This window comes from Centrocercus urophasianus, unplaced genomic scaffold, assembly GCF_019232065.1.
Source record: "Centrocercus urophasianus isolate 14NV4802_14NV808 unplaced genomic scaffold, USGS_Curo_1.0 seq_36, whole genome shotgun sequence".
NCBI classification, from domain to species: Eukaryota; Metazoa; Chordata; class Aves; order Galliformes; family Phasianidae; genus Centrocercus; species Centrocercus urophasianus.
In genome coordinates this window covers 3,692,435-3,719,145 of record NW_024884933.1, presented here as the reverse complement: position 1 = coordinate 3,719,145, position 26,711 = coordinate 3,692,435, and the positions used below count along the sequence as shown (strand labels likewise).

General features: G+C 47.1%; 1 protein-coding gene across 2 annotated transcripts in view; it reads right to left on the bottom strand.

The window, feature by feature from the left end:
* Positions 1 to 26,020, bottom strand: part of RERE (arginine-glutamic acid dipeptide repeats) — a 168,130-nt gene extending 142,110 nt beyond the window's left edge. For both annotated transcript variants that reach the window (XM_042831792.1, XM_042831794.1), the window contains exon 1: positions 25,953 to 26,020. The gene's annotated coding sequence lies outside the window, so the exon portion shown is untranslated. The remainder of the gene's footprint in view (positions 1 to 25,952) is intronic.
* Positions 26,021 to 26,711: the final 691 nt, after the last annotated feature.

The following is a 26,711-nucleotide window of genomic DNA, read 5'->3' as shown; positions in this document are numbered from 1 at the left end:
GCAATGCCCGGGGGGTGCTGGGGCTGTGCAGACAGACGGCAGACAGACAGCCCTCACAAGTCCCCACTTACTTACAGCCCACAACAATGGCCCTACCTTCATAATATAAAATCCCTATCATGCACTTAATTCATATTAAGGGAAAAATATCAACATACCTAGCTTATAAGATGCTGAATTTTTCACGTTATGCGTCTATTAATTTTCTGCATCTCGACAGCTCATCTGAAAACCTGCTCCTGTGTGCAGACAAACCCATTGCTTCATCAGTGCGAGGCCATTCCAAGAAGCCATGCCCTGTTCTGTACCAGCTCGGTATGCAAACAACCTGAAGCACTGAGGCTCTCAGCACTGCCCCCAAGCACAAGTCAGCCCCGGGAAATGCAGCTGTTTTTAGCACTTCCAGTTCATCACTTACAGAAACGTGGCTTGCCATCCTTATCAGCCTTTTACCCTACTGCAGAGAGGCACAAGCTACTAGTTGTCATGTCCAAAAAGCACTAAAGGACTCACAGAAGGGTATATACTGTCTAACATGAGGTTTTCCTACCTGAAGGGCACAAGCATCCCGACCTGAGCTTTCCTAGGCACAAACCCTTGCAAAGGCAGGCACGTAGTCTCAGGAGGTGACTCCTGAATGAAGGCTTCAGCAGCGTTACAACCTCAGATTTGATCGAGTGACACTGGTGTCCATGTCACAGGATCACCAAGGTTGGAAAAGACCTTCATGATCATCCAGTCCAACCATCCACCTATCACCAATAGTATTCAATGTCAGAGTGGTTCTTCCTTCAGATGTAGAAGTTGAATAGATCAGCTTCCATCCCTAAATTAACAGGGAGAAACAGATCCTCCCCTTACCCGCCTCACACTGGTGGCAGCTCCAGCAGTGGATGGAGATGGGAGCCATCAGCTCTGTCAGGGCACACTGAGATGTCAGCAGGAAAAAAATCTTTCCCCAAAATGTGCTTTGACAAAGCAAGCTACTGCCTCCAATTAAGATACCAAGCTATTCAAAAAAAATCACTACGCCTCTCACTTGGAAGGAGGCTGAACTCGCTCACATTGAATAAAGATCACATTTTGTTTTCTAAGACTTCACGCCTTGCTGCCTAATGAAGGGAGGAGGGAAGCTGCTGCTGCTTGGGCTCAGTGCATCAGCCCAGCTGGGATGAAGGGGCCATCCCCGAGCCCTTCAACATCAGCCAATCTCCAAGATTACCTCGCAGCCACACGAATGCCAGTTTTTAATTACTATTTTTAAGTAAAAGATTCTAACGCGTAAGACGTCAGTTAATTAAAAATCCACTTAGTTATTAAACTACTATTAGAAGGCCCAATTGAATCTCAAATGAGGATAAGTTACTGTTGTGTGAAATACATCATTAAATTCTTGCTCATTGATTAGAAAGGATTTGCTCAAAGCAGGTACATGCAAAAGATAAGACCAGTACAAGAAAGGAGCTATGCAGACAGCATCTGACAAGTAACTGCTTATCAGTGCACAATTCTGTGTCCTATTCCATCCCAACCTGAATCCAGGGTAGCAGGGGGACACAACAAAGAACAGACCATAGAATTTAATGATGCCTTTGTGTTTTAGCACTACAAATCAAGCGGTTCTTGCTAGAGGCTTGGCTGCTGGCAGTGAGTTCCCTGATGCAAGCCATTTCTAGGGGGCTGCAAAAGCAATCTCAGCTCATAAGCACGGCTCATAACCCCCCGCTCGATCCTGCAGCCTGAGGACCACATCATCATCTCTGGTGGAAAAGCAGGTAAACACACAAGGTCGTGCTCTTGAGCTTTGCTCACATATCTCATACAGCAGACACATCTTCTGTTTCAGAAAAATCTATGATTATCCTTCTAATCTTTCTTTGAAGAGGATATTCATCCTCCATCTAAAGGGATTCAGAAAGATCTCCTGAAAACCCTGCTTTTAGGCGCAGGCAGCAACTCTAAGAACTGTAAGGGCTGTAAGAATTCAGGGCTATCTTCAAACAGCCATTTCCTTGAAAATAAATCACAGGAGAAATGAGGAGTTAAAGCAAGGTGAGCTTTTTCGGATGAGCTCAACGAAGCCAGAAGGCTCAACAAGGCAGAAGATGGTTTGTCTCTCCGTGCACTGCTGGGAAAATAAAGGAAAAACTCTGCTACAGCCCATCTTCCATAGAGATGCTTAGTGAGAGGGAAGTGTTCACTGCCCAAGCAATAAGGCCAAACCCCAGCTTGCAGCCATCACAGCCAACAGACCCAGGCTGAGCTGTTGGCACCACAAGGAGCAGCACCCAGAAACCCAAATGCACGTTTTATGTAATCAAAAGATGAGGCTGTGCCTGCCTTTAGAATTCTGCGTGTGCTTCTTCTTAGCTTTCATCAACATAACCCAAGTAGCAACTATCTGATATGCCTTTAAGAAGTAGGAAAATACATCTGCGTGGGTAACCAATACACAAGAAAAGCAGATCCTTTACACCAGTTCAAACAAAGTTCCCAAACTTTCACTGCCATCATCCTGCATGTCATTCATCTCAGGCAATATTCTGATAGAAACAAGTGACAAACAGCCCAAAACACCGCCGGGTTCATCATTTAATTTCTAAAGATGCTGGCTTCTGAGCCACGACAGCAATAAAAACACAGCTTCAAGATCTGAATTAAATGTCACACACAGCTCACATGCCTACTACATTTCCTGTCCACTGCTCCCAACTTTTGGGCACACGAGGCTTGCAGTTTTATAGCAGTCGTTAACACAAGACGCAATTCAGGGTTTGAAACCAGTGGCCAACAACAGCATCCATAGGAGGGCACACACAGCCAGAGCTGTTAACAGCTACAAATCTTAAGCACATCTCTCAATACCAATTTCTCCTCTCAAGAGGATCGATAGCATTGCCACAGTTCTTAGCATAAAGCATTTTTTTTTTTCTGTGAAGCCACTAGAAACAAGCAAAGCCCTGTACATACAAAGCAGTACCTGAGATTCACCCAGCAGATCCGTGCTCTCGGTGGTTCTCCTCCTTTGCTAGAGGGCATTTCCTCACACCTCTCCTTTCCCTTTCACCTGACCAAAATAGAACGATGAAGGCAAGCCATTTACAGCTAGGAGAACTACCACTTATTAGATGCTATTTTTAAACCAGCTACGCTGAAATTAAAAACGTATTCAAGAATTATGCCGCAGCTTTCAGCAGCAACATTTATGCCTCCCACCGCCACGTCTGCGCATCTTCCCCTCCTTCCCATTAATGTGTTTATCCAACCATAATTCCATTAGCATTATGTAACAGACAAGCTACTTAGGTGTTTCATCACCACCTCACACCAAAGCCAGCCTGCTGCACACGAAGCCTGGCCCAAATGACTGCTGCCTTCCTGGGCTCTGCTGACCTACAAAAGTCTGGCTGATGTAGAATTGAAGTGACACCTCCAATTACAGTGCAGAACTGCCTGGACCCACAGCCAGCCCTGCACGGTGCAGCGCTGGGGCTCACTGCCCAGCACTCCCTTCTTGCTCAGCTGTGCTCACCGCATGCCACTGTGATCTGTGACAGCTCTGCTTCTTCCCTTAAGGAGAAAAGTATCCAAAAAATACTGTTTGTCAATTGTCCACCGGCTCTCACACAGCACACATACTACTTGCAGTTATGTCTGTAATTTGACATTAATTCCTTAATCTTCTTAAGCCAAGACAAGCTTGTGGATCATTATGAGGTTATTTAGAAGAGCACATTTCAAGTATTACATGATACATTTTATTAAGATAATCAGTTAACTCAGGGTCTGGTTTTTGTCATTCATACACCTAAAAAATAAATCGACCATCTTCGGAGAAGATACACTAAGAGCTATTGCTGCTATGTAATCCTCTTTTCCTGCACTGTAGTATCTGGTAACAAGATTGTGTAGCTTTCACATTGGATCAGCAAGACTGTGACCTCTACTGACAGCTATTACAACCAATGTTAATGCTCCAGCGATGGGCAGTGCGGCAATGCACACATTTCTGCTCTGCGGTGCAGATCCCAAGCAGATCAGCTTCCTTCGCCCATCACTGCTGGCTTCTTGCTTGCACCAAAAAGCACGTGGATCCGATCCAGCAGTTCTAACACTGCCTGCACAGCAGCATGCAACGCAAGGAGCGGGCTTCACCCAACCAACCTTCACGTCAGCAGCCTTTACTGCACCGCACCTCTGTTAGAGGTCAGAGCAAAGCAGGCCTTGCAGTCATCACCGGGCCCTCAGGGCACTGATGGGGCCTTCTGCCATTCTGACTGCAAGATGACCATTTCTAATTAAATCATTCCTCTTCAAATACACACCAACAGCAGAAGCAACTCCCTCTAGCTAAAACAATCCGACAGTGAGCGGCTGGTAACAGCATTAGCAGGAGTGCATTGCCTTCTTCAATGCCAAGTAAATAGAGACACACTAATAAAAACTGCACTTACATATAGTAAAATCTGACCTACAACTCGTGCACTAACTGCTACAGCTAGCCTGCAGTGAAAGCAAACCTAAATAACAACCCAGCAGCAGCGCTCAGCAGCAGCATGCTTCTTGCTAGGTTTATCATCATAATGCATTTTGTAGTTCCATGGGTAATGTTTCAGAACCTAGTTTTAGTCAAATATACACATAATTACATTAATCGATGACCCTGTAATTGCATTTTGCAATTTGATTTTTGACTCGTAAAGCTTTAATGGGTGAATTTGATAAACAGATACTCCCCGTTCGGGGTTTTTGGAAGGACAATAAAGCTGAAAATCAATACCATTACAAAAAAAGCCTGAATTATTTTAAATTTCAATATGTTTTCCAATTAAGGCTTACCTGGAAGACACAACCACTCGACAGAAAATGATTCTGCTGTGTCAATGAGGCAGCAAGTTCACCTCTGAATGAGACCATGAGGAGCACTGAGCACAGACCCAGACCTTCAGTGAGGGACATTCTGCTCTTCAGGGTGGGACAGAACCCGCATGGCTGCTTGTGGCACAAACACACTGAAAGGGGAATAGAACGGCTCCTCCACCGCACCACCCTGCTTCGAGAGCTTCTGAAGCAAAGAGAGCTTCCCAGCAGCTCATTCTGCCTTGGAACGGCTCCTTTTCAAATGATTGCAGTCATTTCCAGGAGAGGTCAACTACCAAAACCAAAGGAAATGCTATTTTAGAAAATTGTTTGCACCTCGTGTTCATCTGGTGGGCGCAGGAACATTTCAATGCCTGCTCCTTCAAAACACCAAGAGAAACCACAGCACGGGGAATGCTGTGCCTCAGCACTTCTGCCTGTTTAAAAACACACTCACACCTCAACATGTGATTATTCTGCTCTTGTTTGGGGAAACTGGAACCAAAAGCAAACACTTAGCCCAGCACTGACTACAAGCTTCTTCTCTAACATGCAATTAGACAACTTCAAGAGATCCCTTTCAGGAATAGATGCTTCCCAGCCATTGCAGCCCAGGTCTGTTGCACAGCGTTTCCTGAACTACTACTGGAAACCTGGAAAACAGATTCCCTACAAACACAGGTTATCACGCCTTGCCCGGTGGTTTGACAGGTCAGCTGTAGGAGCTCACCTAACAAGGACATCTCTGCCTTTCCCTAGCTTGGCCATCGGCTGCACCATGGTTAGCAAAGTGGTGTGTTGACATCACCATGTGATTTTGACACCCGTGTAAATCAGAGCCTTGCACTGCGAGCATCTCCCACCCATGGCAGATGGGACTCAGACAGCAGCATTAGGCACAGCACTGTGAGCCTGCTTCTATACACCGTGCCAGCCAAGGCTGCGTAGATACCAAATACACAGCAAATGGAGCAAGCATTTCTTTCAATAAACCGCCACGGCAAGACTATGGGGAAAAAAAAAAACAAAACAAAACCCAAAGATTCAAGCTGAGGACATATTGATGGGTACAGAATCCTCCAGGCATTATGCAGCTCGCGCAGGCTCATGGATCAGTATTATTGCAGCAACCAGTGCCCGTCAGAGCCAATTACCCCGGGGACGTCCCTGCGTGAGGAGCGGGCTGTGCTGCTGCTGCGGAGCTGTCAGGGCTGCACGCAGCGGCGAGGAGGGAGCGCTGAAGATCTGTCACAACCAATTACTGCCAATGTTTTATTTATGTCAGGATGCACCTGATCAGCGAACAATAAAGCCATTTTATACAAAGCGATTACAAAAGCAGAATGCAAAATGGCAACAACTGGTAGTGAAATTGCACGTAAACGCAGCACGTCCGCTAGCCACACAGCAACATGTGCAATAAATCCTGCAGGCTGAAGCAGTAACATGCAGATTTTAAAGCCTTTGACTCAAAAACGTGGACTGCTTTTGTCCCCCAGGCTGCTTTAGTGGTTTTGTGGGCAAAAAGATGCAAGTCCATCCATGGAAATGGATGCGAGGAATGACAGGAAAGCAGAAAGGGAGAAACACATGGACACAAGATGGGGACGAGTCCACAGAAGATGTCCTCTGTGCCATGTCAGCTTTTATTTCAGCTGCCCAACTCAAGTGACAGAAGATGAGAGCAAGAGATCTGTGTTTTCAGTTCCGGCTGAAAGCAATCTCTGCTATTTACCAGCTGGAGATGGTCAACATTTCCAGTATCATTTCTATGACCTCGGACTGCCTCAGTTCCTAGCAGAACTATGAGGGAAACATCCAAGCTAATAAGGTGTTCTGAGATGCCCAGAACTGAGTGATCCAATTAAGCCATGTTCCCTTCGTGCACCATCTGGAAGCCAAAGATTTTCTTAGAAAGATTCCTTTCTAAACAATTGCAAATAAAAAGCAGATTATTTGATTCAAACCATCTCCTAAGCTCATGGACAGCTAAAAATTGATGGCACTTACTGCAAAGAGCTATCTCAGTGTTGGCTTCTGCTTCTACTTGCTCTCGGATTTCACAGTCAGTAGCAGATCAGCCTAAAGCCTTCAAGTACCTTCAGCCCAGACGTGCACATAATTAAATAGCACTCTGCAACAGCCTGGAGGGAGAGCTGCACACCAGCAGCCCAACAGTCCTGTTGGCCATGTCACATCCCCCACTGTGACAGCCACCTGGAGGGCATAAGAAGCCTAAAAATGCATATTTTACAGCTACAAACCAAAATAAATAATACAAAAATCAAGATGACACAACAGCAATTACCTCGACTGTTATCAACACAGACAAAATGCAACAGCATTTGAGTATAGTTAGTCATGGGGGGGATTGGAAAGAGCGCACGTAACTGGCATTGCTGACCTGGAATGAAAGTAGAGAGGAATGGCTGCTGGGTACCAAGCAGGGGATTGGAGTGGGATTCCCCTTCTCTCTGCATATGCTACCTGCAACAATTTTCACATGGTCCTTTGTTCACAGGTTATATTCTGTGCAAGCAGAGCTACACGATAAGATATTTATCTCAGAAATACAGCCTCTGTTTAGAGAGTTGTGTATATTTTGGTATAATACATTTTTTAAAATAATCTATCCTGCAGCAAACATGTAGCTTATTGTTATAGAGCTAAATGAAAGGAGATCAATATTATTTTAATTTTTAAAGGTCTGTTTATGAAACGCAATCATCCTTCATTAAAAATGCAAGCTATGCTTCACAAGAGGTTAGTGTAAATGATTCATAGTTTGATATCTTTCCAGTATGATCATCCTCTCACAGGAGGGCCCATCAGATGCTCCAACACATCACAAGCTGCTCTTACTAAGAAAATAGTCATCCATGACAAAGAAGCTAACATGGTTTCCAACCCCATCCCACACTTCCTTACTGTCTGTAAGGACCCACACACAGCGCCCAGCGCGCTCCCTGCCCCAGCTCCATGCTCACAACGGAGCCAACGGTGCAGCCACAGCTCATCCTTCCACACCTCTGAAAAAACCCAAACGCTGACCGCAATGAAGGAAAGCCCAGACACACGCATTGCATCGAGGAAACGGCTTCTGCTCGAAGGAAAAAAACCCACGCAACCCAAACCCACTCCGTCGCGTTACAGAAAGAAATCAAATAGTTGAAACTCACTGAGCTGGACGTTGCAGCGGAGTTCTGCCCCGCCTTACAATGAAAAGGAAACCTACACCTTCAACACTGGGCTTCGATGAGTGCCAAAGAATGAGATCTTCAAAGTCAAAGCTGCACAGCATTAAACCAAAGAGCCTTCCATTTAGGAACTCCAATTGCAGCTCCCCCTTTCAAAATAGCAGCGCTGGCTAATTATAACAGGGGGTTTTAAGGAATAAATTCTTCATTACTAAACTCCAGTGTTCAATTTCCTTCACACGGATAAAGCACTGCTACGTTACAGCAATTACAAACACTGTGGATATACCAGTCACACACAAAAAGCCTGGTATCACAGAAATCCCCTTGAAAAAGCTCACCAGCTGCTACATTAAAGCACAGAATATAATGCTTATATTACAATAATGTCTGTAGAAGAAGTGTCCTTATGGTCCATTATACACAGATGCATGCAGCCTTTATCTGGCTCACAGATATTTCACCTTGCTATCTCCTCATGCATAACACACAGCAGCTCTGTTTGTGCCCATTACAAGACTATAGGCCAATAATTTTCATCTTTATTCTTTTCTCTCCAAAAGCACATCTGAGTTTAATATAACCGTGCTGCCCTCACCCAGCATATTTATGTATGTGCTGCTGGAAAGCTATTTAATTAAGGGGATATTACACACTGTGGTGTCCGAGCTCCAGGTGCTCCCTAGAGAAGACATCAGGTTTAGCCCTTCCTACCTGACTGGGACACCTCTCCCCTACAAAAATATATTAAAATAAATATAAATATATAAATACAGCCAGTTCTGACAGAATGTTTTACAACGGAGTTGCAGAGGATATGCATTCAATCGCTCCATTTCCCAGAAGATTCATTACAGTTACATTAGAAAGTCAAATCAGGCAATTCTGCAGTCTGGTGAAAGCTAGCATATGAAAGCAGGTTAATACAAAAGAATTTCATTTTAAATAGAGGACATTTAGGACTTTTAAAAGCGCCATTACGATAAAAATTTCAGGGTGTTTGTTCTGGCTTTAGAGCACGCTTTTCGAGCCTTGATTCAACGACGTCGCTGATTTCCAAAGGAATGAGGGAGGAGATGTTACATCTCCAAGGTTTGCCATCTTAATTATCCGCCTGCTTCCACACATCAGGGGGAATCACACTGCAGCTGCCCTTCTCCACTCAGCAGCCAGCAGCTCCAGCTCTGCACCTGCCGTGCTGTGCACTGCACACCAACACACCACGGGGCTGCAAGCCAGGCCAAGGTGTTACTGACCACAAAATGCCCTGTTTGAGGCTCTCTTACAACAGAATCATTATATGTAATGCTTAGGATTTGCAAACTCGCTGCATTCCGCCAGATGAACTGCTGACAGGGAATGCAATTACCCATTCAACTAATAGAGATTGACGCAAAGGAACCAAAAATTTTTTGTTCAAAGCATTATTAACTTACAAATATTGGCTTATCTGAAGGCAGTCAACTACATTTAGAACAATTCCCTATCACAAACAAGACACCTTCTACCAGAGCACAGGCACTGCCACATCAGCCATACACTGAGAAATCAACACCAGGAAAACAACTCAAGGCCACAGGACACAAAATCCCACATTTAAGGCCATGCAAGTCCTAAACAAAGCTAAGGAATCACAGAATCACACAGAATGACCAGGGTTGGAAAAGACCCCAAGGATGATGAATCTCCAACCCCCTGCCACACGCAGGGCCACCAACCTCCACATTTCACACCAGCCCAGGCTGCCCAGGGCCCCATCCAACCTGGCTTTGAACACCTCCAGGGATGGACGGGGCATCACAGCCTCTCTGGGCAGCTGTTCCAGCACCTCACCACTCTCTCTGTAAAGAATTTCCCCCTGACATCCAACCTAAACCCTCGCCCCCGAATGGAGCTCCCATCTCTGCTACAGCACTGTGCACAGGGCTGGTTATGTGCTGCTGCAAGGCAAATGCACGTTGGGTACAAATACACTGCACTCCAACTAAAAGCCACATCTGCCTTCAGTTTCACACATTTCAACTCAAGAGCTGTACAAAAAGTTATTAAAATTAATGCATCAAACTATCATAACTCAGTCTCTTTTATTACCGGTAATATTCCTTCTAAAATATTAGTCTGCTTGGCTGAACCAGCGTGTCTTTTTGAAAGTTGTCTTTGAAGATCAGAGTCTCTTTAGCATAAGAAGTGAAACATGCCATCATGTTAATTTGACAAGGTAAAGGTGGGGGTGGAACACATCACTTCGAGTTAGTATTTCTGAAACCCAGACTGTTCTATTAATTTAATTTTTTTTTTAAAGAGCATTTTTTCTCCCCTGGTTTCCACGTGATGATGGCAGTGAGGAGGTAAGGAAAGACTTCATTACTCAGAGTACTTGAAAATGAGGAAAGGATCGAGCTTGGCAAGTGACCCAAGTAAGCACTTTCCATCTTGAACAGAATTAGGAGGTGAGGATAAGCTGCTGCAACACAAACGTTTCAGAATGATCCAGAGAGTATTCGTGTGCCCTTGTTTGCCTAATAAATACCAGATATGTATGCACACACAAAAAGAGCGTATGAAGCTGTGTTTTACCAACAAGAAATGCACAGCTGGGACATCTCAGCCCCTCCAAATCACACGTGGAGCCACAACATCGTGTTACCCAACACTGCTTTATCAAAGTGCAAAACAGAACACCCACACGCACCAAGTTATCATACAACACAAAGCAGCTCCAGGCCCTCATCAGCTGGCAGGAGCGTCGCAGCTTTCTGATCTTCTATAACTGTTTATGATAACCTCATACATGCATATGCTGTACTGTCTAATCACCTGTTGCTGGCCCACCTGCTTTACACCAGGAAAAACAGGCACTGCACTTGAAAGACCTGGGACTGGCTGCTCCACGTACCACTGTGCTTCAGGCAACCCAAGTTACCATTCCTGTTGGGAAGCACTGACAGACAGCCAAGCAGGGCTCCAGACTGCAGTTCCAACCTGCGCTGCTGTGCTCGGGAGCCTGCAGAGCAGCTCACTTCTTGGTCACCTTCCTAGCCAGTCTGACAGCCAGGATGCAAGAATCAAGGAGATGATGGTATAGAACATGTCTGAAACTACACTTGGCAGAGGTAATCCCTTTGAAATCAGCAGCTCCACCTCTATACACATGTTAAGCTTCCTTCAGGACAAACACCCACATCTTACAGACATTCAAATGAACGCATGCCAAGTCTGAAGTCACAAAGTAAATAAAGGCACAGGAATTCTGCAATTACCACAGCCCCCCGACTCCCCCAGCACCAGATACTCCCTTCCAACAAAAGGAACCATTTCAACAAGTAGCAGATATTTTCGTATCTCCTTTTCATAACTATTCACTCCACTTTTGAAAGCACATTCCTCTTCCTTACAGTTACAGAACAACTTCAAAAACACAAACCCATTACACCATTTGCTTCAGCCCGCCCTCACCAACAACCTCCTGAGTGCCAACTCCTCATTTGATCCCCAAGAGGCCCTGCAGGTGCTGCTGCTACTGGCTGAGCATCTTCTTTGTGCTGCTCCAGAACAGCACAGAACAGCAGGACACACAGCAGTCATATGGATATATTCCCTTTCTTGCTACTTTACAGAGACTTCTTCACCGTGGCTGCTCACAGCCCAGCACGCTCCTCTGTCCCAGCAGAGATCTTTGGATGGCCAAGCTATAAAACAATCCCACTCAGTTCAGAATAAGGCCCACCCTGCTTTACACCACAAGCCTCTATCAAGCACATCGCTGGGGTACAAGGCAATAAAATGGAAGTGCTCACAAGCCTTCCAATTGCACTCATGTTCCTCAAAGGCATGTGTGGGAGGTCAGCCAACATACACTCAGTCACACTGCAACCATTTCCTATAGTTCAATTCAAGAGATAATGGTATCAAAACACAACTGAAGAGAGAACCAAATGGGGCCCTCCTTATAAACGTTCCATCTTCAAGGCCCACTAACATAATTAGACCTTTTAAGGCAGCAAAGCTATCCCAAAGTTTGCTTTAAGAGACAGACAACCTGTGATGGTCATCATCTGGCCAGTCCTCTCTCTCTTAAAGACATCTTTCCATTCATTTCCCTGTTTCTTTTTCCCAGATCTCTTAACTATCAGCCAGGTAGATAAAACGCTCTAAAACAAAAACAATGCTTTCAGTATTGACCTTAATTTACCTTCTGAAAGGCTAAGTGCTCCAGGAAGCCAAAAGGCACTTGAGCAGACTGTGACTGCAGCAGAGATTCAGGCTGCCCAGCATCCACTTCTCTGCTGCAAGAAGAAAAGGGAACAGAAAAACAAAGCGAGTGGGAAGGGGGAAATGTTCGCAACAAAGCCAGGTGCTGGTGTCACTCAATTCTGCACGGCCACTGAGCTACAATAAACCACAACACACACAGAATGAGCAATCTTCAGTGCATCTCTGAAACCCTGAACTATTCGCTTTGAGATAAAGCTGCCAAAACACACGAGTATGCAAACATGAGAGTCAAACAACACATCAGAAGAGAAAGCTCTGTGCTCTCAGTCATGTCATCTTACTGTGTGTTTAACCTGGGGTTGACAGCTGAAGCATGAGGCTTGCTGCATTCTTCTCTAGGAAAATAAAAAGGCTCTGTAACTTGCAGACAGAAACTTGGCTGGGGTTACTCTGGGGCAGCGTGGACCAGTCCTAGAACACATTTCCTTCTGGTTTAAATCTTTCACAATAAGAACGCAAACACAGCAGAATTTAGCAGTCTATATGTTTTATAAACAAAACCCAGAGCTTGCAGTTGGACCTAAAACCACGTGAGGAGCTGCATGAAGCCCTTTGGTCTCAGCAGTGACACAGCAGGATCCTCCATCCCCAGCCATCCACATGCTGCCATTGGGGCAGGAGGATCTGTCACAGTGACTGCTCTGTGTCCTGCTCAATTTGAATGTTTCCTGTCCTAGGAGGACACTCTGACAGCCTTGTAAATCTCCTCTTAACCCCTCTGCTTCCCTAATCCTCTGGAGAAAGTATAAGAACATGTTTTTTTAGTATCCTGAACTGTTCCAGTGATACATAACTCACATTTGAGAGCTAACATATGGTTCAAACAAGCATCAGATTGTTACATGCTTTTCATACCAGCCCTGGATAATCCCTGGGTTCCCAACATCTGTCTTGCATTTGTGATATAATTACACATTTATTTTGCCTTTTACTAGCTAAGTTTCAAATATTGTTTACTTGATCCTAGGAATGGTTTTGCAGCAGCCAAGGGACATCCTACTCCTTATCACAGGCTTCGTTGGAGCTTACAGACATCTGCAATTCTCCTGCTCACAGATTCAACTAATTACAGAATACAATTGCTCATAGCATCTCCCTACCTACACAAACTCACTCTTCATACTCGATATTGGTCTAGACAAAAAGAAAACAAACCAAACAAACATAGAAGCATGAACAGTTGTTCTATAAAAACTTTTTAGAACTGCAAGGGAATGAAGAGTGCACTGGAAGGCGAGGAGGAGAACAAGGCATCAGTTTTTAATGTACCACTGAGCTCAGTGTCAAGGCAGTGTCTGGGTGACACAACGTTGCAGCTGGTTTCATTTTCATGTTCTTTTGTTACGAAAACAGATTTTCCTTTTGCGCTGTATTAAATACAGTACGTGTTTTAGAATCTCAACAGATCTCTAGGTCTTGCTGAACTTTAATGATTGAGAAGTTGTATTCAACATTTTACAGGCTGGAGACGCATGATACACTAAATGCAGACAGAGCTGATGCTAATTTTGTTTTTATGTTCCCTGCTGACACATTCTTCTCAAACCTGCTCCATTTGGAAGACAGAATGACCAATACAACCAGCACGACTAAGTTCAGGCATGTCTGCGCTCTTCTTTCTCAACTCAAAGTTCAGACCTCCCATCCACAGCAGTTCCTCCACTGAGCAAATTGCCACCATGTGGTGACCAGGTAGCACGTCTGTGTTCTGCCCATCTGCATGAACAGGGAAAAAAAAGTTCTGCTTCTAAACAGTGATGCATTCACCACAGAAGTCTTGTGATGAAAGCCTGCTTTTGGAGGAGGCTTTGTTTTTTAAACAGACAGGGATTGTGCTTTCACAGCACCAAGCAGAACAGCACCGACGATGGCTGCTGTGCGAGCTGTCGCAGCGAGCCCACGCACACCTCACTCCATACAGGACTTCTCAACGCAGTCACAGCAAACAAGCCCACATTCAGCAAGCTGGGCACATGCCTCAGCCAACAGCAAACAGCAACCGCCATTATGGGATGGAGAAGAGGCCAGACAAAGCTGAACTGGACGTACTGTTAACACAGCATCAATTAGAACTGCCAGTCATCTCACATGCCTCCAAACCTGAGGTGTGTGTATCAGCACATTGGGGACTTGGTGCTGAACTCAAGTTTCAGAATCATCATTTTGGAACAGCGGCCTCAGCGCCGCCAGCTCACAAATGAGGCACTGACCACACGTGATGCATTTCTACAGCACCACATCCCACTGCATTCTGTGGGTTTAATATATCCTTTAATGACTTGCCTGACCTGTAAGAATTCACCCCAAACGTTACCTTTATGTATCAGCATAAACAGAGGCCATAAAACTCATCAGATCCTTGTCTCCTCTGTTTGTTTTCCCCTCGCTGTAGCTCCAAGTTCCACAGCCTGCCTGGTACCCATTATTAAAAGCTAAACAGATGTTTACCCAAACTACCACCACTGTTTGTGAAGCATGCAGGAGCTGTTTATATCAGCACAGAATGGACGCCATTTACTTACACTGCTTTAGGATGAATGGGAACCCCTAACAACGAAAGGCATTCAAGCGCAGCAACACTCGTTAATGTGTTTTGATAAGAAGAACCCACTGCATTCGTTAGCACTGCATGTCACAGTTCATTCTGAACAGATCTAGATGCGTACCATCACACCCAGCATCCCATGCTGACACATCATCTAAGCCCAGGATTCCTTCTGCCTTCTCCATGAGGCCTGGCCCCAGCGCTGAGGATTTATGGGCCCTCCGTAATTGAAGCAATCTTCCCTAGAATACGTTCATTAGCTCTCCACACTCACTTGTGCTCTCTGTGCCTTATGTAGGGCAAGGTTTGCCATTCCTGAATACTCTTCCAATCGCACCATTAAGACAATCACCACAAAACACAGAAACACCAAAACCTGAACTGCTTTAGAAAAACTGAAAGGGAAAACTACTAAATATCCTTTAGTATTATTATTATTACGATTAAGAGACAATCATTCCCAAACACAGCTTGGTTTGCTCAGCTACATCAGACTGAGAATTCAGATGCTTGCATTCTGCTTGTCTGCCATTACTGGGAAATTGAGGCTGAGAACAAACGCTGCGTAAGCAACAAATAATTTGCCCACCATGCCAACAATCGCTTTAATCTCTTCCACTTCACCACTGATGAACCTTTTATGAACATAATCTTCTAGAAGGTAACTGGTAATACGAGATAATCCCAGCACAAGTTTAATTAAAAATACAGACTACGTATAGCCCTGTGCTTACCAGCTCTCGTTGCGGAAAGGCGAGAGCAGCAATTATTAATAGCTCTGTTAATCTGGCAAACTGAAGTGCACAGAAACGAGCTGGAGAAGCGTTCAACAGAGCATTTCACACTGAAAAATTAGTTTCCACAAATTATAATTTGCCTCAGTTTAAGCATCAGAGCAGCTATTTTTAAACTGCTGAACTGAAGCGTGCTTACAGTTACAGATGCGGGTCTCCCACAGAAAACCCAGCACAAGATTGCTCATTGTTGCAAGCCACCACAGAACGTAAGGGGGGAAGGAGGAAAGCAATTTTCCTGCCCAAGTAACACAGGATCTGAGCTGTCAGACGCAAGTCAACACAGATTTCATTCAAGTTTGGAATGCCAAGAGCCTTATTTGACCAGACACAAAATACATTTGCTATTTTTAAAGATACCTCACGCCATCATTCAACCAGAGCCTGCAATTCATGGGGACCTTTCACATCAAAAAGCTCATCAGCAGACAGTCCTGTACACATTCAAGCACAAATATCCACCATGAGCTCCCCAGCTCCCCCAGCAATCGCCCCACGGTTCTGCCCTGTTCATCCAAACCCAGCCAGAGGCATTTCAAGCTGTGTGAAAGCCTCCAGAAAGCTTTTCCTCTACTGACTTTTAGCACGGGCAGCGTATCACACACGGTGCCAGCCACCAAGCCTGTTACTGATACGGAAACAGCCTCTCTCCTAACCCCAACCCTGAACCCTTTTCTCATCTCCAACTGTCTAACTCTGAGCTTCATAACCATTGCAAGTAACAACAGAAATTCTCCTGAAAAGCACAAATGCCTCTAACGAACAAAGCCAACACACAGAATAAAGGTACCCATAGGTGAGCTGTGACATCCTTCCCATTGAGGAGCAAACCGTCCAAACCAGTACATTTCTCCCATCAACTCCTCTTGGATTAGACTCTGCCACGACCAATGGCCCTGTGTGGACTCCTTGCACGCCATGAAAACAGCAAGAAGGCCCACGTTGGAGGGGAAAAATGATGTGTGGACAAGCTAACCAAATTAAACCTGGTGATCTAATGCATGTTTCTTTCAGCTGTGACACTTCACTGAGAACTAAATGCATTGTAAATATTTCTTCCTCCTACAAGAGAGCATCGAGTTTCAGACAGCCGAGTTAGCAAAACAGAAGTGTGGGCAGCAGTACTGTCAAAAAAAAAAAAAATGCAAGGCTGTAACAGGCTTTGCCTTTCCAGGAATAGAGGCAACAAACAGTAACAGCCAAGTGCAACTGATGGCAACACAGCTGCTGGAGGGGCTGCGAGCAGAGCTGCAGGCATAGGGAGATCTTCAGGTGCTTCTCATAGAGGATGGGATGCATTTCATTACCCAGGCATTTTGCACACCCTTATCTCTAAGCAGCTCCTCACTAATGTCAGAACCTCCAGCAGAAGCCTCTACAGTGCTCAGTCCCCAGAGAAGCAGAGGTTTGTTTTGATACCAGCTTACAGAAAAATAAAAAAGAACACAGTTGCACCGCGCTGTAGAGACAGCACTCACAGCCCCCCCCGACTTAGGCAAATTCATAAGTAATCAAATCACTACAGCAGTATCAGCCACACACCATGCTCTGCAAGTTCCTCTGACAAACCCTTCCAGCAGCTACAGCCCTTCTGAACAGAGGTGTGCTGCCACAGCTGCAGGAATCACACTGCTGTGGACGGCCACCCCTCATTCTGATTTGTGCAAGCAGGAATGGGTGACTATGAGAATTGTCATCACCAAGGAAGTAAGCAGCAACCATCAGAGGGATGTGTATGAGATGCTACCCAAATAGATCTCCCCACACTGATCTCTTACTTGCTAAATTTACAGTACCTTTCATAATGAAAGCACAGCCTGGAGAGAAAGGCTGCCCAAGCTCAGGAGCACATCTAGCCATGCACAGAACAGACCTGGCTGGACTTCAAACAGAAGATCTGAGATCACAGAAGGATCAATCAGTTTTCTGCACTGCAAGTATTAATCTCTTCTGCTTAACCTTCACCTCTGAAGCCCTTCCCTTCCTCTTCCCCAGGAATAAAAGGAGTATTTCAGCCTTCTGCACACCCACTGAACCACGCACTGCTTGGTAAGAGCTACATTTAAGTGAGATTCAGCTCACTTTCCTACGACTTGCTGAAGAAACATTTTCAACAAAAGCAAACACATACATGGCAAACCACCTTTCCCAGGCTGACTGATGGGTGACATCACCTCCTACCATCTCAAAAAGCTCTTTCAACGTTTATGCCTTTACCTTTGTATACCTGAAAGCAAAATCCCAATTTCATTCTCTGTATGGAGGTGGAGAGAACGTTACTCAGGACGTACCCCCAGTATTGATTCAGAGCCTCTCTGAATGAGCAAGCAGTCAATTAGTAACAAGAGGGGGACTAAGCACAGGAGCTCTCCATTAGCAATACCTAAGAGACAGCCTGTTATTACAAAGCACAGCACTGCCTATTTTCTGCTAAAAACCCAAACAAGAAAAGCAGGGAGCATCTCCTTTGAAATGGAGAAGTACCAAACAGGTATCAAAGAGGCATCACGACACAGCAAATGCAAAAAGCCTAACTCCCCGTGCTCCATCATTATTTCAGAGTCCTTTATATAAAAATAAACATCACCCCATGGAAGCTTTGCCACAGCACTGGTGTTCTGGGCCACCACCAACATCTAAACTCTTCTTAAGGACCGCCACGCAAGCCTTCCAGCCTCTCTTGCCTACTTACAGCACGACCATTTACCATCTTCAGGAACTGAATGCATGACCTAATTAAAATATCTGTGGGATTTAATACAGGAAACATGTTTAATTTCCAACAGGATGTTACAAACAAGCAGCATCATTCATTAAGAATCCTCCCAGCCCTTCTTCTCAAGGATATCTAACACGTGTATTAGGGCACTGGAAAATCCCAGCATGGAAAAATGTGAATGTGATTTATCAGGACTCAGAAGGCTTTGCTATACGTACACACGAGTAATTACCTTCCACATCATACTTACTAAACTTGTACTTTGGGACAAAAAGCTACGGAAGTAGTTATTGGATGAATAATTAGTTTAGGAAAGAGTGCAGGGCTCTCCTGAATTGAAGTAAGCCTGCATGGAGAGAAGCGACACATAATGAGAACACCAGCAGGGCCACTTTCATTTGTTTCATAGATTACAAAGTGAGACAACAAAATTCAACGGCAAAAGGCCACGTCGATTCAACACGAAGAGAAGCAGGAAATCATCCAATGACTTTTCCCCTCCACAAAATTGGGATTTATAACTGCTGCATTACCTGCACCATCCCCTCGTTGCTGCCTGTGCTCCTGCATCATCTGAAAGCTTTGATGGCAACGGCCAAACAGCAGCCACAAGTGCTCCAGCAGGTCAGCAGAGCAGCTGGATCCTACCTACCTCTTCTTTCAAGAGCATATGGTAACATTTGTCTCAGCCCTCCACTAATCCAAATATTATTCAGACCATCATCCAGAACCACGCATCGCAAAATCTCCCCAAATCCAAGAGACTGCATATAAACAGAAAAGCCCTAAATCTATTTTCTCTTTATTCAGACACTAGGCTGTTTTATTTTCCTCTGGGGCTTAGCAGAACTACTTGCATTACCATACTCCAGCCCACATTTCTTCAAAGCACTCTCGCCTTCCTTGGGTTATCCACATTTCACCCTTTTCTCTCAACTCCTTTGATTTAAGGCTTAACCTCTGGAACAGTCTCCCACTCTACACTGGCCAGCCAACACTACAGCAGCCATAAACCATCTCTCCACTGTCATCAGCTGAAAGCCCTCCGTGGCTCCTGCCCAGAGTTTAGCTGAATCAAGCAGGGAATATCAAGTTTACCATGGAAACTGCTCTGGAGAACAAGGGGGAGATTTCCTTCATTAACCACAGAAACAGGGGGCAGATCACAGCAAGCTTAAGAACCAGAGCACCATAAACCAGCCTGTGTGTGCAATAATAAGCAACTGCCATTTAAGTTTTAAAAATAAAAGTCACCAGAAATCAAACACTCAGCTCCAAACAGCCCTACGGTGAGCCACGTTATCCCTGCTGCCTCTCACCAGCTGGGCATTTGACTCTCAGATCTCCAAAAGCTCTGCTACCTTCATGTTCATGCACTGCCTGAACCTCACCTGAAGGGTTCACGCTGCAGGGCAAGCAATGTAATTCAGTGGTCAGAGGCAGGTCTATTAAGTTTCATCAAGTGAAAATGAATGACCTTGAAGACATAAATTAGATTTCTGCATCTCGCTCCCAGTTTGTAAAAATGAGGATTAAGCGTTTAAGTCTCCTGCACTGACCTCATTAGTAGATCTCTAATGGAGGCTGTGCACTCTTTTTTATGTAAGATGTGCCATTTTGCCACACAGAGAACATGGAACAGAAGAGTTGGGAGCTCGACTACTGCTCTGCATTTTGATCACCTTCACTGCCTCTGGTTGATCCTCACTCCTAAATGAACCAAATCATCCGTACGCTTTTTTGAAGACCTGTAATTCTTAAACAAAAATATTTAATAACATCCAGCACAAAGCTTTTGATACCCCAACACCCTGTTAATAGTTCATTAACAACTGAACCTGTCATCTCTCTTCAAACCAGAGAATTAACTGCTCACCTGCAATGCAGGGCAATCTCAGAAATACAGAGAATGTTCAGTGCTCAGAAATGGAGACCACCATACACAATTTCATTGTCTATTCCATCACAGCATCACCCCACAACACACAGCAGTGCAGCCATGTGCCTGTGGGAGCCCTCAGGTCTAAAACAGCTCAGCCATGAGCTGGTGCTGCAGCACAGCAGTTCCAGAAGCAGCACAGAACAGACCCACCTCAGGCACAACTCTGCCCCAGTGTCTCCAACAGCAGCTCCAACACCACGAGTTCAATGCTCACATTTTGCCTCTCCTATGTCCATGCTTCCACCAGTTTCTCACTTTAAAAAAAACACCTGACAGTCCCTCTTCACTAGTGCACTGCCCAAAGCCCAGGCAGCTCTGCTTAAGGCAGCACCCAAGCCAGTTTGTCAACTCAGCAAGGCCCAGGCAGAACAGCACACACTGCTGACTCAAGGTACAGATGCTGAGGTGAGGTCCAGGGGTTACAGGCCCTCTGTGCTGAGTGCCCAGAGCTGTTTACCAAAGGAGGGAAATAAGCAGGCTGCCTGAATTGGATGTCAGGGGGAAATTCTTTACAGAGAGAGCTGTGAGGTGCTGGAACAGCTGCCCAGAGAGGCTGTGATGCCCCGTCCATCCCTGGAGGTGTTCATAGCCAGGTTGGATGGGGCCCTGGGCAGCCTGGGCTGGTGTGAAATGTGGGGATTGGTGGCCCTGCGTGTGGCAGGGGGTTGGAGATTCATCATCCTTGGGGTCCTTTCCAACCCTGGCCATTCTGTGATTCTGTGAATTCTCCATGCCTCATCCCTTGGAGACAGATGGCATCCTGCATACACTGCCATTAGGAGCTCACCTTTGCCACAGAGCTGCTAGCACTCAGTGAGCTGCACTGCAACTTACTGTGCATTAACGCACACACGAGCCCTCATTGCATTTGAGGCACAAATAGGTACAGGTTAAGTGCACAATGTGTGTGACCAGCAAACTCCCAAATAGATGCTTCCCCCTCTGTTCCCCTGCATTCAGTCAGCCTGCCACAGCTCCCTGTACAGAAATGACTGCAGGATCAAGAGCTCACTACATAATATCTCCTTAAGAATTTAATACATATGGCTCACAAGGAATCCAAGATCAAATAAGATCCATCGACTCTAAATTTCAGTCCCTTCAGATCAATTAGCCTTACTACAGGCACGTCATTTGTTGGAGACTCAGAATAAAACCCACCAAGAGCCCTGCAGAGGAAAATATCTATGAGCACAAGGTGACAAAACTTCCTTTCTCCTCCTTTAACCTGGTTTCTCACAGGGAAAACAAAACAAGAAGTCCCTGCTCCCCTCACTTCCTCCCCCCCACACCAGGAACTGCTGGTGCATAAATGAATTCCAACCCAGCCACCACGACAGTCATCTCAGCAATAACCGACATTCCTGAAAGTTTTGTGCAGACCAGCAAACGGATGGGAAAAAACCACCTAATTACATCCCCACTAAGGCATGGCCAGACAGAACCCAGCATTTACACTGGCTGGGCAGCCAGCAAGGCAGTGCATCCCCGCCTGCTCAGCTGCTACGAGGGCAGGGGAAGGAAGAAGGAACCAGATGCAGAAGGCAAACTTCAGGGCTCACGAGCTCAGCCTCTTGTAGAGGATTACTGGAACAGAAGCTTCATTAGCACTGCTGGTCAGGGAAATAAACACTCCCTACAAGCTTCACTGCACGCACCAGAACGCACCACCTAACGCTCTGCATTGTGAACTGGAAACCTGGCTGCACAGTTAAACAGGGCTGAACTGTCGGGATCAGGGTTAAAAATAACACCACAGTAACATTTTTAAAATATACTCAAGTAAGACACATTAAGTAGGAGCTCAAAACAAACCCGCCATCACTTTCTGCCATTTTCCTCTGGATTTTACTGCCTCTCTCATTTCACTTCTGGAAGAACAAAAGGCAGAGTTACAAGTTACCTGGTTTGCAATAACTCAGTCACAAGTCTGGGATCTAGCAGAAGCACGCACTGAGCTGACCTGCGTTTCCAAAGCTGCCCTTTTAACAGAAAAAAAAGTTACTAAGCACAAACAACCCTTTATGCACACATTCAGAGCAGCACCTCCAGCTCCCACACGGCGCATTTCACACCCAAGAAAAGCCACCGCATCCCCGCTGTCACTTCCCTGTGCCACCACACCATTCTGGATGCTGGGTGAGCTAAGCAGCACGGGCATTCAGAAAAAAGCCAACTACTGAGATGGGGAACGGGCAGCTAATATTCCCACCTGTTTGGTTTGGGTCTTTTTCGGTCACTTACAGCAGAGCTTTGCCTCGGTAGAATCCTGAATCAAAAGGAGCCGGCGTAGCATTCGTATCTTGTTTGCTCCTTTGTTCACACATCAGCCTCTCTGAAAAGAGCAGCTGGGCACAGCCACCAGTGCTACAAAAGCTCGTGTACAACACCACAGGCAATTCAGCCTAAGGAGCACAGACCACACCGGGGTCCCTTTGCCCAGCAGCTCCATCAGCCCAAGGCTCAGCAGGACTTTCTGCCCAGCACCTTGCTGGCACCCAACCCCATCCAGCCCTGCAGAGGGGCAGACCGTGCACCCCCTGCACCCCTGCTGCACTGAGCCACCTCACATTGGTGGAGCACAAGATCCCTTTCGAGAAGCTTTCAGAAAACAAACTCAGTGAACAAAGTTTGAGAAGGTTTTTTTCCTTGTAACAGCTTTTACAATCCTGCTCTCCCCTTGCTGCTCGCTCACCTTATTTCAGGATGCTGTTCAGGATAACATCACAGTGCAATGTTTTCTACTCAGCATTATTTCCTTATAACCTGGAAATTAGCTACAAATCAAGCCCTGTGCCAGCACCACAGAGCACAGTGTGCTTCTGGAGCTTACGGTGTCCTTAAATATGGCAGGTAATGAAATCAATGAAATGCCACCCTCAGGCAATCTTAATGTACCAACAGCTCTGCTGAGAAGATAACACAGGTTCTGCTGTGCTATTACAGAGCCTCTAACACATACTTGCAAAATTCTATATGCTCAGAGCACATTTTTTTCCTCCCACTCCCAAAAGTGAAATAACTTCTTTATGGGCAGAACAACGGCCCAGTATGGCTGGAACAGAGATGCATTCTGGAGCTATGATAGTACATTTAAAAATAGGATGTTATTTTAAATACCAACTAAACAGCAACACCAAAATAGCATTTTTCTTACCTAAGCTGTAACCAGCATTAAGAATTACACATACAATCTCTGCTTGCAACTGTGAACGCTGTCAGTTACTGGCTTCGTGCTGCAGCAGCACTGAGCCCATTCCCACAGCTCCACAAGACAGACTTCTGCAGCACACCAAAAACCCACCAAGGTACAACAAACTCCTGGATGCAAGGAAATAACCATCAGTTAACCCAGCTACAGAACTGCTACTGAAGGCAGCTCTGTCTCTCCAAACTCCACTTACTGGAGAACTGCACACTATTTAGCACAGGGACAGCAGGGCTCTGCCCAGATGGGAGCTCTCTTCCTTGGTCACACCACAGCACAAACTTAATGCCACTGGACTCAAAGCCACAAGAAGGCAGCACAAGCTCTGCACTGTGCTTCCTTCCACATGCGCTCAAATCACAGCATCTGTGCTGACAGTGGCTTACAACACTAAAAATACTGCTAGCCACAACAAATCCATGGGCAATTCCCTATTTGACCCAGGTAGGGAAGCTAAAGAAGAAAGATGCCTATAGCCAGGGCAGAGTTGGAAACGACTTGGAAGGCTCATGGTGCAGTCGTTGCCCCACTCAGCTGTGACAGCCCTGCTGCCTCCTCTCCAGGCTTTACCCAGAGGACCCAACAGCCCAGCACATTCTCCTCAGCACTCACCATTTCGTTCCCTCTTTGCACACCTGCCTGGTTCCCATTACCCCACACTGCCCAGGACAGCCCCATGCTGCTCACACCAACCCACGGCAGCTCCAGCCCTCCCCTTCCACAGCCTCAGCACACGTTGCAGTTGTTGTTTCTAGAGATGCTGCCAAAAAACAAGCAGCATTAAGCAATCAAGAAAGGAAACTGTCTACGCTGAAACCACCTTCTGGCCTCTGTGCACTTCCTTCAACTTCCATCATCCCAGTGTGTTTATGGGAAGTGTTCTCCCCCCCAGACCTGCACCCAGAGCTCAAGAGGAGCAGTTTCCCATTTCAGGTCTCTCTCTGGGGATGGGGGACACGGCAGAGCATGAGAAGAAGTTGAGAGGTGTCGAAAGGAACACTCTGAGCCTCACCTCGCGTGCTCCCTCCTCTCTTCATGCTCACTCACAGAGAACGCAGCCAGCACCAGGAGGGGAGGAGGGAAAGCACACAATGTTTTGGCATCCTTCAGCTTCTCATTAGCTATTTTGGCTTTTCACAAGGTTACCAAAAGGCCATTCTGGAGAAGGAGGAAAGAGGTAGGAAACGCTCCCTGCTCTCTGTCTCTGCTCAAAGGAGAGGAGCTCTGTCTGTGCGAGCACAGTCCCAAACACAGCAGTGCACCGCACAGAACAATGAGCTCCAGCCCGGGCATTGTGTGCATCCACCTCCCTCCTCCCCTCCGGCACTCAGCAACCAACAACACGAGCCCTAAGATCGCCCTCATCTCCACCAGCCCCAGCCATAATCCTGCAGGACCAGCTCAGGGAGGGAGGCCGAGGGAAGATGTATTTACCAGAAGTGCTTTTATTATTATAGAAACACTGCCACCCCTCTCAGCCACCACGGATTTCTCAATCCTAAGGGAGCAGCACACACAAAACCAATGTTTGCCTAGTAATGTTAGAACTACAGAAAGCATTACACATCACCCATCCATCCGAGCGTTCGATGGGAGCCTTTTACAACGCATATTTCTTTTGACACAATGTTTGCTTTTAGCCGGGTGAAAGCTGTATTTAAGGCCATGCTGCGTGAATGATGTCACCTGGGTTTGCTGTGGGTAAGCCGGACCGTAGCAACGAGCTGCGGACGGGGCTGCCGGCACACACACACAGCACCGATCCGAGGCAGCGGTCAGCGCCGCGGGGCGGCAGTGGGGCACGGTAATGGGGCACGGCAGCGGGGCGGCTCAAACCCCACGGCCGGGCAGGGAAAACTCCGCGTGCCAAACCCGTAACCCGGCACGAACTGCACCCGGCGTGCGAACGTAAACCCGAAGGAAGGCGCCCAACAATGAATAACATTGTTTTCCTCCGGCGGCCGCTTCCAGCGACGAACCCTCCTCCCCCCCCGAGCCGCCCGCATCCCGCTACTTCTGATCCCCGGCGGCTCCCGTCGCACTTCGGAAAGAGAACAACGGCAATACGAGGCCCGGGGAAGGGCGGCTCTCCCCCCGTTGCGGGACGTGCCTTTCTCCCTCTCGCTCCGCTCCCCGCAGCGCTCCGCGGCACCCCGCGCCTTCCTTTGTCTCCCCTCCCCTCTCACCGCCGGGCAACTCCGGCCTCTCCCGGGGAGCCGTTCGTCCGCTCGCTACGGCCGGCGGCGAAACAAAACAGAAAAAAATGCACAAAAAAAAAAAAAAATTAAATTAATAATTAAAAAAAAATAAAAATAGAAAATAAAACAATAGAAAAGCAAAAGGCAGCCGGCGAAGCACCGCGTCGCCCCCAGCCCGGCAGCTCCACCGCCGGCCCTCCCCGCGCCCACCTACCTCGGCGGGGTTACACCATCCGCGGCGGCTCCGGGTCGCTGCCGGGACAAAGCGGCGGCGGCGGCGGGGGCCGCTGCGAGGGGAGGAGGAGGAGAGGAGAAGGCGGCGGGGAGCGGCTCCCCTCCGGCTATGGGGCGGCGGTCGGTGGGGTCCCCGCGCGGTGCCTCAGCGGCGGCAGCCCAGGGGCATCGTCACGGGGAGAGCGGGAGCGGGGCGGGGGCCGGGCGGCGGGCTGGGGGCGCACAGCCGAGCGCTGCCTCCGCCTCTGCCTTCCTTCCCTCACACACGCACGCACGCACGCAGCGAGCGGGCACCCAGCAACGCAGCCAGGCCGGAGCCGCCTGCCAGTATTCCGCATTCCTATTGGTGGAGAGGATGAAACACGTGACCCGGCAGGAAACCGGGACCAATCGCGGGAGTGAATGGAAGTGATTTAAAAGAATAGGGGGAAGGCGGCGAGGGGGGGCGCCGGGCCGGGCAGAGCGGAGCGGGCGGAGCGGCACAAAGCCGGCCTGTCCCCGCCCGGCACCGGGATTGCAGGCCGGGTCTCGGGGCCTCGCAGTCCCCCGCTCTGTCCGAGCTGCTTTCACGTTAAACGCCTACAAGCGCCGCGCAAGGCTGCGCAGCGGTATGAGGAGCCGGGGTTAGGCCGCCCCGGTGCAGCGGCGGGGTTCGGAACGGGAAGGAGCGGTGCCCGGCCCCGAGCCCGACTGGCCTGGCTGCGGGCATGAGGTGTGAGCGGGGCGAGGCCTCACCGCC